The 16550-nt window shown below is 49.6% G+C and overlaps 10 non-coding genes across 10 annotated transcripts; 5 read left to right on the top strand and 5 right to left on the bottom strand.

Annotated features, from left to right (window-relative positions):
* Positions 1-2835: 2835 nt before the first annotated feature.
* TRNAK-CUU (transfer RNA lysine (anticodon CUU)) lies at positions 2836-2908 on the bottom strand. The gene has a single exon. It is a non-coding gene; the product is annotated as a tRNA-Lys (tRNA).
* A 379-nt stretch (positions 2909-3287) lies between these two features.
* TRNAY-GUA (transfer RNA tyrosine (anticodon GUA)) lies at positions 3288-3374 on the top strand. Its single transcript is given in 2 exon segments — positions 3288-3324; positions 3339-3374. It is a non-coding gene; the product is annotated as a tRNA-Tyr (tRNA).
* Positions 3375-3516: 142 nt separating this feature from the next.
* TRNAN-GUU (transfer RNA asparagine (anticodon GUU)) lies at positions 3517-3590 on the top strand. The gene has a single exon. It is a non-coding gene; the product is annotated as a tRNA-Asn (tRNA).
* Positions 3591-5994: 2404 nt separating this feature from the next.
* On the bottom strand, positions 5995-6066 carry TRNAG-UCC (transfer RNA glycine (anticodon UCC)). The gene has a single exon. It is a non-coding gene; the product is annotated as a tRNA-Gly (tRNA).
* Positions 6067-6331: 265 nt separating this feature from the next.
* TRNAK-CUU (transfer RNA lysine (anticodon CUU)) lies at positions 6332-6404 on the bottom strand. Its single transcript has one exon. It is a non-coding gene; the product is annotated as a tRNA-Lys (tRNA).
* A 379-nt stretch (positions 6405-6783) lies between these two features.
* TRNAY-GUA (transfer RNA tyrosine (anticodon GUA)) lies at positions 6784-6870 on the top strand. The gene is given in 2 exon segments: positions 6784-6820; positions 6835-6870. It is a non-coding gene; the product is annotated as a tRNA-Tyr (tRNA).
* A 142-nt stretch (positions 6871-7012) lies between these two features.
* On the top strand, positions 7013-7086 carry TRNAN-GUU (transfer RNA asparagine (anticodon GUU)). The gene has a single exon. It is a non-coding gene; the product is annotated as a tRNA-Asn (tRNA).
* A 2404-nt stretch (positions 7087-9490) lies between these two features.
* On the bottom strand, positions 9491-9562 carry TRNAG-UCC (transfer RNA glycine (anticodon UCC)). The gene has a single exon. It is a non-coding gene; the product is annotated as a tRNA-Gly (tRNA).
* A 265-nt stretch (positions 9563-9827) lies between these two features.
* Positions 9828-9900, bottom strand: TRNAK-CUU (transfer RNA lysine (anticodon CUU)). Its single transcript has one exon. It is a non-coding gene; the product is annotated as a tRNA-Lys (tRNA).
* A 3876-nt stretch (positions 9901-13776) lies between these two features.
* On the top strand, positions 13777-13863 carry TRNAY-GUA (transfer RNA tyrosine (anticodon GUA)). Its single transcript is given in 2 exon segments — positions 13777-13813; positions 13828-13863. It is a non-coding gene; the product is annotated as a tRNA-Tyr (tRNA).
* Positions 13864-16550: the final 2687 nt, after the last annotated feature.

Below are 16550 nucleotides of genomic sequence, written 5' to 3'. Positions count from 1 at the left end.
CAAGCACACTCCATGTGTGGTCTCTGTGGCGCAATCGGTTAGCGCGTTCGGCTGTTAACCAAAAGGTTGGTGGTTCGAGCCCACCCAGGGACGCTCACGTTTTCTCATTACCTTAGCCGGGACCGCTGCCAAGTCTGACACCCACCTAGGAAGACAAAGCATCTCCTTTGGCTCGCCTCACACGGCTGCCAATTGAGCCTTCGCTCACCACATTCCTTGAAAACGGACTAGTAATATGTCGCATTCAATTGCTCTTGTTCTGGAATGTTGAAGATCTTTCCTAGTTTAGTCAAGCCACTTCTTCGCTTCCGCTGACTCTCAGGAACAAACCCCAGCATTTCTATTCACACCTGAAGAGGCCTTAGTCCAATTACCATGGAATGTGTAGATGTTGATTGTCCAGGAACAGGAGGGGAGGTGTGAGAATTGTGGAGGCGCCCTTTTTCCAAGTTACATCATCCCCTTGTTGGGTGTCAGGAAGCCTGCATAGCTAATAGTGCCTAGATTGACCTGGCTAAAGGCGTCAATTGTTGTCAAATCGCCTGGAGAGAGGTGTTAATAATGTGGAAGACAGATAGTGTGGCTGGACAAGCTTGTGTCCCAGTGTATTGCTGGCCTTGAACTACACAGGGATGCAATGTTTCTTAAAGATCCTTCTGAGTTTTTCCGACACTCCAGTTCCATACGGGATGACTATATTTCTCCAAGTGTTCTGCTTCTCCCCAGTTTGTTTTCCTGAGCTTGCGGAGGTTTTAACCAAGACCCAGTCTGGGTAGCCACAAGCTTTCAAAGCCCTCCTGAGATGTCCCGGTAGCACCCTCCTAGTCATGTGCTAGGATTTGTATAGTTGGCCTCTGCTTACCAGAGAGGCTGTCAGGTAAATTCAGTGTGGTATTCTGCTTAACAGAGTGCTGCGATGGATTACTCAGGTCTGCTGATGATTCTCTGACGTTGTTTGAGTTTGTCAGAGTTCTTCCCGCCTTCGGGAAGCTGTGAGAGCTTTCCAGAACATGGGTGGGGGCTAGGCAAACGAACAGCATGAATATGGATACAGCCCTGGCCATTTGCAAGGGGGGGCATTCCAGTCGCATGCTGGGAGTGGCATGTATGTTCTGCCAGCACATGGGCTCAGCGTCTTTCCTGGGAGAGGGCCGAACAGTTGGGCTGGAGGCAGGCTGCCTCGCCTGGAGCAGGCTGCTATGCGGCCCCAGGTGGGTCGACCTGAGGGCCTGAAACCGGTCAGGACGTCAATACCGCTTAACTAAGAGATCAGCTAGATGTCCTCAGTGTGAAAAGTTCTAATTTTGCAGTATCCCACTACAATTCCCCATCCCTATCCCCAGCTCTACAAGAAAACTCCAAAAACAAACATCCCCAAGTGCGGTCATTGAAGACAAGGAGCGTTTGCGCGTGTGTGTATGTGGCTGAAGAAATACACTGTGCCTGGCTGCGGGGCGAAGTAAAGGGAAACCGGGGCAAACATGCCAGCGTCCCTGGCAAGGGTGGCGTTACATCTGTGTTCTTTTGTCTTTAGACTCTTTTTGTTGCTACCATGTCAGCCGGATATATTGCAGAGTCCTAAGAACCCCCAGCTTGTGTTCCAGTGGGTGGTGTGAGTCAAAAGGCAGATAGCGGTCTGTGTGGGTAGGTATCCTGGAGACCTCCCTGCCCAAGTCAGCCCCTTCCTTGCCTTGTAAGACGCCGTCCAAAAGGGGTGATTTGCTATTCAGCGCCTCTTCCCATGTACACTTGATGTATTGGTCCGCTGACTTGATGCGTTCACTAAAAGCTTGTGTTTCTGATGCTCTACTCTCCAGCCAAGTATAATCCACATGCCTTAACAAACGACTTGGTCTTTTCCCCATGGAACAATTCAAGTCTCTCTTGTCCAGCTGCTCCATGCACAGGTTAGCTACAATGGGAAATACAAGTGATCCCATGGCAGCGGCGTGTTTCTGTCTGTAAAAGTCATTGGGGTACATGAAATGGGCTTGCTTGAGTCAAAGGGCCAGCAATGAATGCACTTGGTCAAGCTTTAGTTCTTTTTGGCTGTCAAGAGTCTTCCCTTATTTCAGATGTTTCCCACAATGTCAATAGCCTCCGCAAAGCGTATCCAAGTGAAAAGGCCTATGACATCATGGGACATGCTTGTTTCTTCTGTCTCCGACTTCAGTCTACATTCCTCGTTGAGAAATTCTTTAGCATTCTTCAAAATGCTGCCAGTTATCTTGCCATTTGAGGGTGTTGGAATGGTAGCCAGCTACTTAGCAATGCTGTGTGTGCCAGAGTTGATTGTTTGTGAATCGGTGTTTGAAATGCCTGAACCTTGTCCCTGGATAATGCTGTACTCCTTGAGCGAGTTAAAGCATGAGGCCGGAGCCTGTTGGGATGCGGCGGAATATTTGCACTGTTGTCACTAAGGCAAGACATCTTAGGAGCTTTGTTGAAGGAGCTTTGGCCCTGTGCTCTTTTGTCAAGGGCGCAAAGAAGAAGAAGACTGCGTTGGCCGGGAATCGAACCTGGGTCAACTGCTTGGAAGGCAGCTATGCTCACCACTATACCACCAACGCAAGGCTGTGCAGCAAGCATGCTGCTGGCTGTGTAGAACTAAGGCCATCCATGACATTGACTCCACAGACCCCCTGCTGCGCAAGGTCCATTTGCTGGCGTACCAAGTCACCTCTAGGAAGATGAGCTAGAAATATTTCCCCATTGGTGGAGAGAAAGGAAGCCAAGCCAGTAGATATGGTAAAGGTGTGATTGTGCAGTGCGCTTGAAGGAACTGGAGATACTGACACCTTTTGCAAAGGCCTTTGACTCGGCCAAAAAAAGGCACGCCCAACGTGGGGCTCGAACCCACGACCCTGAGATTAAGAGTCTCATGCTCTACCGACTGAGCTAGCCGGGCTACCACACTCTGCTGCTTTGAGGCCTCTTGCAGCTAGCAGGCTCTGACCACTCTTTCCTAGCTTTCGCCACAATTCCTTTGGCTAAACTCAATGTGCTTCCAAGTACTATTCTGCTCACTTGCTGTCAAGGCACAGGGTACATCACCATTTTTGCCGGGACTTTGGAGGATCACAACAAAATGCGCTGGCTCTTTACAAACCCTTTTCTCTCTTTGCAATACGTCAAGCCGTAGCCTCCCACATAACGTCTGCCTAGGCATCTGCCCTTATCGGCCGAGGCGGCATCAAGCAATACCTCAACCTAGAAGGTCAAATGCAAAGTGTTCAGCACTGGCTTTGCATTCAAGGGCTCATGTGTTACCACACCCATCTGAGTTCCCTTCGATAGCTCAGCTGGTAGAGCGGAGGACTGTAGTAGATGAAGTAGCAATCCTTAGGTCGCTGGTTCAATTCCGGCTCGAAGGAAGGGCTTTTTAGCCCGCGTCTCTCCCTTTTAGAAAGAAGGCAATCCCTCATCTCTACAAATGTGCAATTGGGAAGCTTTTTAGGCACCTTGAGTTGATCTTTCATTTCTCCTTCGGGCCAGTTCAAGCACGCTCCATGTGTGGTCTCTGTGGCGCAATCGGTTAGCGCGTTCGGCTGTTAACCGAAAGGTTGGTGGTTCGAGCCCACCCAGGGACGCTCACGTTTTCTCATTACCTTAGCCGGGACCGCTGCCAAGTCTGACACCCACCTAGGAAGACAAAGCATCTCCTTTGGCTCGCCTCACACGGCTGCCAATTGAGCCTTCGCTCACCACATTCCTTGAAAACGGACTAGTAATATGTCGCATTCAATTGCTCTTGTTCTGGAATGTTGAAGATCTTTCCTAGTTTAGTCAAGCCACTTCTTCGCTTCCGCTGACTCTCAGGAACAAACCCCAGCATTTCTATTCACACCTGAAGAGGCCTTAGTCCAATTACCATGGAATGTGTAGATGTTGATTGTCCAGGAACAGGAGGGGAGGTGTGAGAATTGTGGAGGCGCCCTTTTTCAAGTTACATCATCCCCTTGTTGGGTGTCAGGAAGCCTGCATAGCTAATAGTGCCTAGATTGACCTGGCTAAAGGCGTCAATTGTTGTCAAATGGCCTGGAGAGAGGTGTTAATAATGTGGAAGACAGATAGTGTGGCTGGACAAGCTTGTGTCCCAGTGTATTGCTGGCCTTGAACTACACAGGGATGCAATGTTTCTTAAAGATCCTTCTGAGTTTTTCCGACACTCCAGTTCCATACGGGATGACTATATTTCTCCAAGTGTTCTGCTTCTCCCCAGTTTGTTTTCCTGAGCTTGCGGAGGTTTTAACCAAGACCCAGTCTGGGTAGCCACAAGCTTTCAAAGCCCTCCTGAGATGTCCCGGTAGCACCCTCCTAGTCATGTGCTAGGATTTGTATAGTTGGCCTCTGCTTACCAGAGAGGCTGTCAGGTAAATTCAGTGTGGTATTCTGCTTAACAGAGTGCTGCGATGGATTACTCAGGTCTGCTGATGATTCTCTGACGTTGTTTGAGTTTGTCAGAGTTCTTCCCGCCTTCGGGAAGCTGTGAGAGCTTTCCAGAACATGGGTGGGGGCTAGGCAAACGAACAGCATGAATATGGATACAGCCCTGGCCATTTGCAAGGGGGGGCATTCCAGTCGCATGCTGGGAGTGGCATGTATGTTCTGCCAGCACATGGGCTCAGCGTCTTTCCTGGGAGAGGGCCGAACAGTTGGGCTGGAGGGAGGCTGCCTCGCCTGGAGCAGGCTGCCATGCGGCCCCAGGTGGGTCGACCTGAGGGCCTGAAACCGGTCAGGACGTCAATACCGCTTAACTAAGAGATCAGCTAGATGTCCTCAGTGTGAAAAGTTCTAATTTTGCAGTATCCCACTACAATTCCCCATCCCTATCCCCAGCTCTACAAGAAAACTCCAAAAACAAACATCCCCAAGTGCGGTCATTGAAGACAAGGAGCGTTTGCGCGTGTGTGTATGTGGCTGAAGAAATACACTGTGCCTGGCTGCGGGGCGAAGTAAAGGAAAACCGGGGCAAACATGCCAGCGTCCCTGGCAAGGGTGGCGTTACATCTGTGTTCTTTTGTCTTTAGACTCTTTTTGTTGCTACCATGTCAACCGGATATATTGCAGAGTCCTAAGAACCCCCAGCTTGTGTTCCAGTGGGTGGTGTGAGTCAAAAGGCAGATAGCGGTCTGTGTGGGTAGGTATCCTGGAGACCTCCCTGCCCAAGTCAGCCCCTTCCTTGCCTTGTAAGACGCCGTCCAAAAGGGGTCATTTGCTATTCAGTGCCTCTTCCCGTGTACACTTGATGTATTGGTCCGCTGACTTGATGCGTTCACTAAAAGCTTGTGTTTCTGATGCTCTACTCTCCAGCCAAGTATAATCCACATGCCTTAACAAACGACTTGGTCTTTTCCCCATGGAACAATTCAAGTCTCTCTTGTCCAGCTGCTTCATGCACAGGTTAGCTACAATGGGAAATACAAGTGATCCCATGGCAGCGGCGTGTTTCTGTCTGTAAAAGTCATTGGGGTACTTGAAATGGGCTTGCTTGAGTCAAAGGGCCAGCAATGAATGCACTTGGTCAAGCTTTAGTTCTTTTTGGCTGTCAAGAGTCTTCCCTTATTTCAGATGTTTCCCACAATGTCAATAGCCTCCGCAAAGCGTATCCAAGTGAAAAGGCCTATGACATCATGGGACATGCTTGTTTCTTCTGTCTCCGACTTCAGTCTACATTCCTCGTTGAGAAATTCTTTAGCATTCTTCAAAATGCTGCCAGTTATCTTGCCATTTGAGGGTGTTGGAATGGTAGCCAGCTACTTAGCAATGCTGTGTGTGCCAGAGTTGATTGTTTGTGAATCGGTGTTTGAAATGCCTGAACCTTGTCCCTGGATAATGCTGTACTCCTTGAGCGAGTTAAAGCATGAGGCCGGAGCCTGTTGGGATGCGGCGGAATATTTGCACTGTTGTCACTAAGGCAAGACATCTTAGGAGCTTTGTTGAAGGAGCTTTGGCCCTGTGCTCTTTTGTCAAGGGCGCAAAGAAGAAGAAGACTGCGTTGGCCGGGAATCGAACCCGGGTCAACTGCTTGGAAGGCAGCTATGCTCACCACTATACCACCAACGCAAGGCTGTGCAGCAAGCATGCTGCTGGCTGTGTAGAACTAAGGCCATCCATGACATTGACTCCACAGACCCCCTGCTGCGCAAGGTCCATTTGCTGGCGTACCAAGTCACCTCTAGGAAGATGAGCTAGAAATATTTCCCCATTGGTGGAGAGAAAGGAAGCCAAGCCAGTAGATATGGTAAAGGTGTGATTGTGCAGTGCGCTTGAAGGAACTGGAGATACTGACACCTTTTGCAAAGGCTTTTGACTCGGCCAAAAAAAGGCACGCCCAACGTGGGGCTCGAACCCACGACCCTGAGATTAAGAGTCTCATGCTCTACCGACTGAGCTAGCTGGGCTACCACACTCTGCTGCTTTGAGGCCTCTTGCAGCTAGCAGGCTCTGACCACTCTTTCCTAGCTTTCGCCACAATTCCTTTGGCTAAACTCAATGTGCTTCCAAGTACTATTCTGCTCACTTGCTGTCAAGGCACAGGGTACATCACCATTTTTGCCGGGACTTTGGAGGATCACAACAAAATGCGCTGGCTCTTTACAAACCCTTTTCTCTCTTTGCAATACGTCAAGCCGTAGCCTCCCACATAACGTCTGCCTAGGCATCTGCCCTTATCGGCCGAGGCGGCATCAAGCAATACCTCAACCTAGAAGGTCAAATGCAAAGTGTTCAGCACTGGCTTTGCATTCAAGGGCTCATGTGTTACCACACCCATCTGAGTTCCCTTCGATAGCTCAGCTGGTAGAGCGGAGGACTGTAGTAGATGAAGTAGCAATCCTTAGGTCGCTGGTTCAATTCCGGCTCGAAGGAAGGGCTTTTTAGCCCGCGTCTCTCCCTTTTAGAAAGAAGGCAATCCCTCATCTCTACAAATGTGCAATTGGGAAGCTTTTTAGGCACCTTGAGTTGATCTTTCATTTCTCCATCGGGCCAGTTCAAGCACGCTCCATGTGTGGTCTCTGTGGCGCAATCGGTTAGCGCGTTCGGCTGTTAACCGAAAGGTTGGTGGTTCGAGCCCACCCAGGGACGCTCACGTTTTCTCATTACCTTAGCCGGGACCGCTGCCAAGTCTGACACCCACCTAGGAAGACAAAGCATCTCCTTTGGCTCGCCTCACACGGCTGCCAATTGAGCCTTCGCTCACCACATTCCTTGAAAACGGACTAGTAATATGTCGCATTCAATTGCTCTTGTTCTGGAATGTTGAAGATCTTTCCTAGTTTAGTCAAGCCACTTCTTCGCTTCCGCTGACTCTCAGGAACAAACCCCAGCATTTCTATTCACACCTGAAGAGGCCTTAGTCCAATTACCATGGAATGTGTAGATGTTGATTGTCCAGGAACAGGAGGGGAGGTGTGAGAATTGTGGAGGCGCCCTTTTTCAAGTTACATCATCCCCATGTTGGTTGTCAGGAAGCCTGCATAGCTAATAGTGCCTAGATTGACCTGGCTAAAGGCGTCAATTGTTGTCAAATCGCCTGGAGAGAGGTGTTAATAATGTGGAAGACAGATAGTGTGGCTGGACAAGCTTGTGTCCCAGTGTATTGCTGGCCTTGAACTACACAGGGATGCAATGTTTCTTAAAGATCCTTCTGAGTTTTTCCGACACTCCAGTTCCATACGGGATGACTATATTTCTCCAAGTGTTCTGCTTCTCCCCAGTTTGTTTTCCTGAGCTTGCGGAGGTTTTAACCAAGACCCAGTCTGGGTAGCCACAAGCTTTCAAAGCCCTCCTGAGATGTCCCGGTAGCACCCTCCTAGTCATGTGCTAGGATTTGTATAGTTGGCCTCTGCTTACCAGAGAGGCTGTCAGGTAAATTCAGTGTGGTATTCTGCTTAACAGAGTGCTGCGATGGATTACTCAGGTCTGCTGATGATTCTCTGACGTTGTTTGAGTTTGTCAGAGTTCTTCCCGCCTTCGGGAAGCTGTGAGAGCTTTCCAGAACATGGGTGGGGGCTAGGCAAACGAACAGCATGAATATGGATACAGCCCTGGCCATTTGCAAGGGGGGGCATTCCAGTCGCATGCTGGGAGTGGCATGTATGTTCTGCCAGCACATGGGCTCAGCGTCTTTCCTGGGAGAGGGCCGAACAGTTGGGCTGGAGGCAGGCTGCCTCGCCTGGAGCAGGCTGCTATGCGGCCCCAGGTGGGTCGACCTGAGGGCCTGAAACCGGTCAGGACGTCAATACCGCTTAACTAAGAGATCAGCTAGATGTCCTCAGTGTGAAAAGTTCTAATTTTGCAGTATCCCACTACAATTCCCCATCCCTATCCCCAGCTCTACAAGAAAACTCCAAAAACAAACATCCCCAAGTGCGGTCATTGAAGACAAGGAGCGTTTGCGCGTGTGTGTATGTGGCTGAAGAAATACACTGTGCCTGGCTGCGGGGCGAAGTAAAGGGAAACCGGGGCAAACATGCCAGCTACCCTGGCAAGGGTGGCGTTACATCTGTGTTCTTTTGTCTTTAGACTCTTTTTGTTGCTACCATGTCAGCCGGATATATTGCAGAGTCCTAAGAACCCCCAGCTTGTGTTCCAGTGGGTGGTGTGAGTCAAAAGGCAGATAGCGGTCTGTGTGGGTAGGTATCCTGGAGACCTCCCTGCCCAAGTCAGCCCCTTCCTTGCCTTGTAAGACGCCGTCCAAAAGGGGTCATTTGCTATTCAGTGCCTCTTCCCGTGTACACTTGATGTATTGGTCCGCTGACTTGATGCGTTCACTAAAAGCTTGTGTTTCTGATGCTCTACTCTCCAGCCAAGTATAATCCACATGCCTTAACAAACGACTTGGTCTTTTCCCCATGGAACAATTCAAGTCTCTCTTGTCCAGCTGCTTCATGCACAGGTTAGCTACAATGGGAAATACAAGTGATCCCATGGCAGCGGCGTGTTTCTGTCTGTAAAAGTCATTGGGGTACTTGAAATGGGCTTGCTTGAGTCAAAGGGCCAGCAATGAATGCACTTGGTCAAGCTTTAGTTCTTTTTGGCTGTCAAGAGTCTTCCCTTATTTCAGATGTTTCCCACAATGTCAATAGCCTCCGCAAAGCGTATCCAAGTGAAAAGGCCTATGACATCATGGGACATGCTTGTTTCTTCTGTCTCCGACTTCAGTCTACATTCCTCGTTGAGAAATTCTTTAGCATTCTTCAAAATGCTGCCAGTTATCTTGCCATTTGAGGGTGTTGGAATGGTAGCCAGCTACTTAGCAATGCTGTGTGTGCCAGAGTTGATTGTTTGTGAATCGGTGTTTGAAATGCCTGAACCTTGTCCCTGGATAATGCTGTACTCCTTGAGCGAGTTAAAGCATGAGGCCGGAGCCTGTTGGGATGCGGCGGAATATTTGCACTGTTGTCACTAAGGCAAGACATCTTAGGAGCTTTGTTGAAGGAGCTTTGGCCCTGTGCTCTTTTGTCAAGGGCGCAAAGAAGAAGAAGACTGCGTTGGCCGGGAATCGAACCCGGGTCAACTGCTTGGAAGGCAGCTATGCTCACCACTATACCACCAACGCAAGGCTGTGCAGCAAGCATGCTGCTGGCTGTGTAGAACTAAGGCCATCCATGACATTGACTCCACAGACCCCCTGCTGCGCAAGGTCCATTTGCTGGCGTACCAAGTCACCTCTAGGAAGATGAGCTAGAAATATTTCCCCATTGGTGGAGAGAAAGGAAGCCAAGCCAGTAGATATGGTAAAGGTGTGATTGTGCAGTGCGCTTGAAGGAACTGGAGATACTGACACCTTTTGCAAAGGCCTTTGACTCGGCCAAAAAAAGGCACGCCCAACGTGGGGCTCGAACCCACGACCCTGAGATTAAGAGTCTCATGCTCTACCGACTGAGCTAGCCGGGCTACCACACTCTGCTGCTTTGAGGCCTCTTGCAGCTAGCAGGCTCTGACCACTCTTTCCTAGCTTTCGCCACAATTCCTTTGGCTAAACTCAATGTGCTTCCAAGTACTATTCTGCTCACTTGCTGTCAAGGCACAGGGTACATCACCATTTTTGCCGGGACTTTGGAGGATCACAACAAAATGCGCTGGCTCTTTACAAACCCTTTTCTCTCTTTGCAATACGTCAAGCCGTAGCCTCCCACATAACGTCTGCCTAGGCATCTGCCCTTATCGGCCGAGGCGGCATCAAGCAATACCTCAACCTAGAAGGTCAAATGCAAAGTGTTCAGCACTGGCTTTGCATTCAAGGGCTCATGTGTTACCACACCCATCTGAGTTCCCTTCGATAGCTCAGCTGGTAGAGCGGAGGACTGTAGTAGATGAAGTAGCAATCCTTAGGTCGCTGGTTCAATTCTGGCTCGAAGGAAGGGCTTTTTAGCCCGCGTCTCTCCCTTTTAGAAAGAAGGCAATCCCTCATCTCTACAAATGTGCAATTGGGAAGCTTTTTAGGCACCTTGAGTTGATCTTTCATTTCTCCTTCGGGCCAGTTCAAGCACACTCCATGTGTGGTCTCTGTGGCGCAATCGGTTAGCGCGTTCGGCTGTTAACCAAAAGGTTGGTGGTTCGAGCCCACCCAGGGACGCTCACGTTTTCTCATTACCTTAGCCGGGACCGCTGCCAAGTCTGACACCCACCTAGGAAGACAAAGCATCTCCTTTGGCTCGCCTCACACGGCTGCCAATTGAGCCTTCGCTCACCACATTCCTTGAAAACGGACTAGTAATATGTCGCATTCAATTGCTCTTGTTCTGGAATGTTGAAGATCTTTCCTAGTTTAGTCAAGCCACTTCTTCGCTTCCGCTGACTCTCAGGAACAAACCCCAGCATTTCTATTCACACCTGAAGAGGCCTTAGTCCAATTACCATGGAATGTGTAGATGTTGATTGTCCAGGAACAGGAGGGGAGGTGTGAGAATTGTGGAGGCACCCTTTTTCCAAGTTACATCATCCCCTTGTTGGGTGTCAGGAAGCCTGCATAGCTAATAGTGCCTAGATTGACCTGGCTAAAGGCGTCAATTGTTGTCAAATCGCCTGGAGAGAGGTGTTAATAATGTGGAAGACAGATAGTGTGGCTGGACAAGCTTGTGTCCCAGTGTATTGCTGGCCTTGAACTACACAGGGATGCAATGTTTCTTAAAGATCCTTCTGAGTTTTTCCGACACTCCAGTTCCATACGGGATGACTATATTTCTCCAAGTGTTCTGCTTCTCCCCAGTTTGTTTTCCTGAGCTTGCGGAGGTTTTAACCAAGACCCAGTCTGGGTAGCCACAAGCTTTCAAAGCCCTCCTGAGATGTCCCGGTAGCACCCTCCTAGTCATGTGCTAGGATTTGTATAGTTGGCCTCTGCTTACCAGAGAGGCTGTCAGGTAAATTCAGTGTGGTATTCTGCTTAACAGAGTGCTGCGATGGATTACTCAGGTCTGCTGATGATTCTCTGATGTTGTTTGAGTTTGTCAGAGTTCTTCCCGCCTTCGGGAAGCTGTGAGAGCTTTCCAGAACATGGGTGGGGGCTAGGCAAACGAACAGCATGAATATGGATACAGCCCTGGCCATTTGCAAGGGGGGGCATTCCAGTCGCATGCTGGGAGTGGCATGTATGTTCTGCCAGCACATGGGCTCAGCGTCTTTCCTGGGAGAGGGCCGAACAGTTGGGCTGGAGGCAGGCTGCCTCGCCTGGAGCAGGCTGCTATGCGGCCCCAGGTGGGTCGACCTGAGGGCCTGAAACCGGTCAGGACGTCAATACCGCTTAACTAAGAGATCAGCTAGATGTCCTCAGTGTGAAAAGTTCTAATTTTGCAGTATCCCACTACAATTCCCCATCCCTATCCCCAGCTCTACAAGAAAACTCCAAAAACAAACATCCCCAAGTGCGGTCATTGAAGACAAGGAGCGTTTGCGCGTGTGTGTATGTGGCTGAAGAAATACACTGTGCCTGGCTGCGGGGCGAAGTAAAGGGAAACCGGGGCAAACATGCCAGCGTCCCTGGCAAGGGTGGCGTTACATCTGTGTTCTTTTGTCTTTAGACTCTTTTTGTTGCTACCATGTCAGCCGGATATATTGCAGAGTCCTAAGAACCCCCAGCTTGTGTTCCAGTGGGTGGTGTGAGTCAAAAGGCAGATAGCGGTCTGTGTGGGTAGGTATCCTGGAGACCTCCCTGCCCAAGTCAGCCCCTTCCTTGCCTTGTAAGACGCCGTCCAAAAGGGGTGATTTGCTATTCAGCGCCTCTTCCCATGTACACTTGATGTATTGGTCCGCTGACTTGATGCGTTCACTAAAAGCTTGTGTTTCTGATGCTCTACTCTCCAGCCAAGTATAATCCACATGCCTTAACAAACGACTTGGTCTTTTCCCCATGGAACAATTCAAGTCTCTCTTGTCCAGCTGCTCCATGCACAGGTTAGCTACAATGGGAAATACAAGTGATCCCATGGCAGCGGCGTGTTTCTGTCTGTAAAAGTCATTGGGGTACATGAAATGGGCTTGCTTGAGTCAAAGGGCCAGCAATGAATGCACTTGGTCAAGCTTTAGTTCTTTTTGGCTGTCAAGAGTCTTCCCTTATTTCAGATGTTTCCCACAATGTCAATAGCCTCCGCAAAGCGTATCCAAGTGAAAAGGCCTATGACATCATGGGACATGCTTGTTTCTTCTGTCTCCGACTTCAGTCTACATTCCTCGTTGAGAAATTCTTTAGCATTCTTCAAAATGCTGCCAGTTATCTTGCCATTTGAGGGTGTTGGAATGGTAGCCAGCTACTTAGCAATGCTGTGTGTGCCAGAGTTGATTGTTTGTGAATCGGTGTTTGAAATGCCTGAACCTTGTCCCTGGATAATGCTGTACTCCTTGAGCGAGTTAAAGCATGAGGCCGGAGCCTGTTGGGATGCGGCGGAATATTTGCACTGTTGTCACTAAGGCAAGACATCTTAGGAGCTTTGTTGAAGGAGCTTTGGCCCTGTGCTCTTTTGTCAAGGGCGCAAAGAAGAAGAAGACTGCGTTGGCCGGGAATCGAACCTGGGTCAACTGCTTGGAAGGCAGCTATGCTCACCACTATACCACCAACGCAAGGCTGTGCAGCAAGCATGCTGCTGGCTGTGTAGAACTAAGGCCATCCATGACATTGACTCCACAGACCCCCTGCTGCGCAAGGTCCATTTGCTGGCGTACCAAGTCACCTCTAGGAAGATGAGCTAGAAATATTTCCCCATTGGTGGAGAGAAAGGAAGCCAAGCCAGTAGATATGGTAAAGGTGTGATTGTGCAGTGCGCTTGAAGGAACTGGAGATACTGACACCTTTTGCAAAGGCCTTTGACTCGGCCAAAAAAAGGCACGCCCAACGTGGGGCTCGAACCCACGACACTGAGATTAAGAGTCTCATGCTCTACCGACTGAGCTAGCCGGTCTACCACACTTTGCTGCTTTGAGGCCTCTTGCAGCTAGCAGGCTCTGACCACTCTTTCCTAGCTTTCGCCACAATTCCTTTGGTTAAACTCAATGTGCTTCCAAGTACTATTCTGCTCACTTGCTGTCAAGGCACAGGGTACATCACCATTTTTGCCGGGACTTTGGAGGATCACAACAAAATGCGCTGGCTCTTTACAAACCCTTTTCTCTCTTTGCAATACGTCAAGCCGTAGCCTCCCACATAACGTCTGCCTAGGCATCTGCCCTTATCGGCCGAGGCGGCATCAAGCAATACCTCAACCTAGAAGGTCAAATGCAAAGTGTTCAGCACTGGCTTTGCATTCAAGGGCTCATGTGTTACCACACCCATCTGAGTTCCCTTCGATAGCTCAGCTGGTAGAGCGGAGGACTGTAGTAGATGAAGTAGCAATCCTTAGGTCGCTGGTTCAATTCCGGCTCGAAGGAAGGGCTTTTTAGCCCGCGTCTCTCCCTTTTAGAAAGAAGGCAATCCCTCATCTCTACAAATGTGCAATTGGGAAGCTTTTTAGGCACCTTGAGTTGATCTTTCATTTCTCCTTCGGGCCAGTTCAAGCACGCTCCATGTGTGGTCTCTGTGGCGCAATCGGTTAGCGTGTTCGGCTGTTAACCGAAAGGTTGGTGGGTCGAGCCCACCCAGGGACGCTCACATTTTCTCATTACCTTAGCCGGGACCGCTGCCAAGTCTGACACCCACCTAGGAAGACAAAGCATCTCCTTTGGCTCGCCTCACACGGCTGCCAATTGAGCCTTCGCTCACCACATTCCTTGAAAACGGACTAGTAATATGTCGCATTCAATTGCTCTTGTTCTGGAATGTTGAAGATCTTTCCTAGTTTAGTCAAGCCACTTCTTCGCTTCCGCTGACTCTCAGGAACAAACCCCAGCATTTCTATTCACACCTGAAGAGGCCTTAGTCCAATTACCATGGAATGTGTAGATGTTGATTGTCCAGGAACAGGAGGGGAGGTGTGAGAATTGTGGAGGCGCCCTTTTTCAAGTTACATCATCCCCTTGTTGGGTGTCAGGAAGCCTGCATAGCTAATAGTGCCTAGATTGACCTGGCTAAAGGCGTCAATTGTTGTCAAATGGCCTGGAGAGAGGTGTTAATAATGTGGAAGACAGATAGTGTGGCTGGACAAGCTTGTGTCCCAGTGTATTGCTGGCCTTGAACTACACAGGGATGCAATGTTTCTTAAAGATCCTTCTGAGTTTTTCCGACACTCCAGTTCCATACGGGATGACTATATTTCTCCAAGTGTTCTGCTTCTCCCCAGTTTGTTTTCCTGAGCTTGCGGAGGTTTTAACCAAGACCCAGTCTGGGTAGCCACAAGCTTTCAAAGCCCTCCTGAGATGTGCCGGTAACACCCTCCTAGTCATGTGCTAGGATTTGTATAGTTGGCCTCTGCTTACCAGAGAGGCTGTCAGGTAAATTCAGTGTGGTATTCTGCTTAACAGAGTGCTGCGATGGATTACTCAGGTCTGCTGATGATTCTCTGATGTTGTTTGAGTTTGTCAGAGTTCTTCCCGCCTTCGGGAAGCTGTGAGAGCTTTCCAGAACATGGGTGGGGGCTAGACAAACGAACAGCATGAATATGGATACAGCCCTGGCCATTTGCAAGGGGGGGCATTCCAGTCGCATGCTGGGAGTGGCATGTATGTTCTGCCAGCACATGGGCTCAGCGTCTTTCCTGGGAGAGGGCCGAACAGTTGGGCTGGAGGCAGGCTGCCTCGCCTGGAGCAGGCTGCTATGCGGCCCCAGGTGGGTCGACCTGAGGGCCTGAAACCGGTCAGGACGTCAATACCGCTTAACTAAGAGATCAGCTAGATGTCCTCAGTGTGAAAAGTTCTAATTTTGCAGTATCCCACTACAATTCCCCATCCCTATCCCCAGCTCTACAAGAAAACTCCAAAAACAAACATCCCCAAGTGCGGTCATTGAAGACAAGGAGCGTTTGCGCGTGTGTGTATGTGGCTGAAGAAATACACTGTGCCTGGCTGCGGGGCGAAGTAAAGGGAAACCGGGGCAAACATGCCAGCGTCCCTGGCAAGGGTGGCGTTACATCTGTGTTCTTTTGTCTTTAGACTCTTTTTGTTGCTACCATGTCAGCCGGATATATTGCAGAGTCCTAAGAACCCCCAGCTTGTGTTCCAGTGGGTGGTGTGAGTCAAAAGGCAGATAGCGGTCTGTGTGGGTAGGTATCCTGGAGACCTCCCTGCCCAAGTCAGCCCCTTCCTTGCCTTGTAAGACGCCGTCCAAAAGGGGTCATTTGCTATTCAGTGCCTCTTCCCGTGTACACTTGATGTATTGGTCCGCTGACTTGATGCGTTCACTAAAAGCTTGTGTTTCTGATGCTCTACTCTCCAGCCAAGTATAATCCACATGCCTTAACAAACGACTTGGTCTTTTCCCCATGGAACAATTCAAGTCTCTCTTGTCCAGCTGCTCCATGCACAGGTTAGCTACAATGGGAAATACAAGTGATCCCATGGCAGCGGCGTGTTTCTGTCTGTAAAAGTCATTGGGGTACTTGAAATGGGCTTGCTTGAGTCAAAGGGCCAGCAATGAATGCACTTGGTCAAGCTTTAGTTCTTTTTGGCTGTCAAGAGTCTTCCCTTATTTCAGATGTTTCCCACAATGTCAATAGCCTCCGCAAAGCGTATCCAAGTGAAAAGGCCTATGACATCATGGGACATGCTTGTTTCTTCTGTCTCCGACTTCAGTCTACATTCCTCGTTGAGAAATTCTTTAGCATTCTTCAAAATGCTGCCAGTTATCTTGCCATTTGAGGGTGTTGGAATGGTAGCCAGCTACTTAGCAATGCTGTGTGTGCCAGAGTTGATTGTTTGTGAATCGGTGTTTGAAATGCCTGAACCTTGTCCCTGGATAATGCTGTACTCCTTGAGCGAGTTAAAGCATGAGGCCGGAGCCTGTTGGGATGCGGCAGAATATTTGCACTGTTGTCACTAAGGCAAGACATCTTAGGAGCTTTGTTGAAGGAGCTTTGGCCCTGTGCTCTTTTGTCAAGGGCGCAAAGAAGAAGAAGACTGTGTTGGCCGGGAATCGAACCTGGGTCAACTGCTTGGAAGGCAGCTATGCTCACCACTATACCACC

Source organism: Staurois parvus, unplaced genomic scaffold, assembly GCF_062004578.1.
Source record: "Staurois parvus isolate SC_StPar_1 unplaced genomic scaffold, SC_StPar_1.0 ptg001130l, whole genome shotgun sequence".
Classification (NCBI taxonomy): Eukaryota; Metazoa; Chordata; class Amphibia; order Anura; family Ranidae; genus Staurois; species Staurois parvus.
Note: the sequence above shows the minus strand (reverse complement) of the source record. Positions and strands in the feature narration are given on the sequence as shown.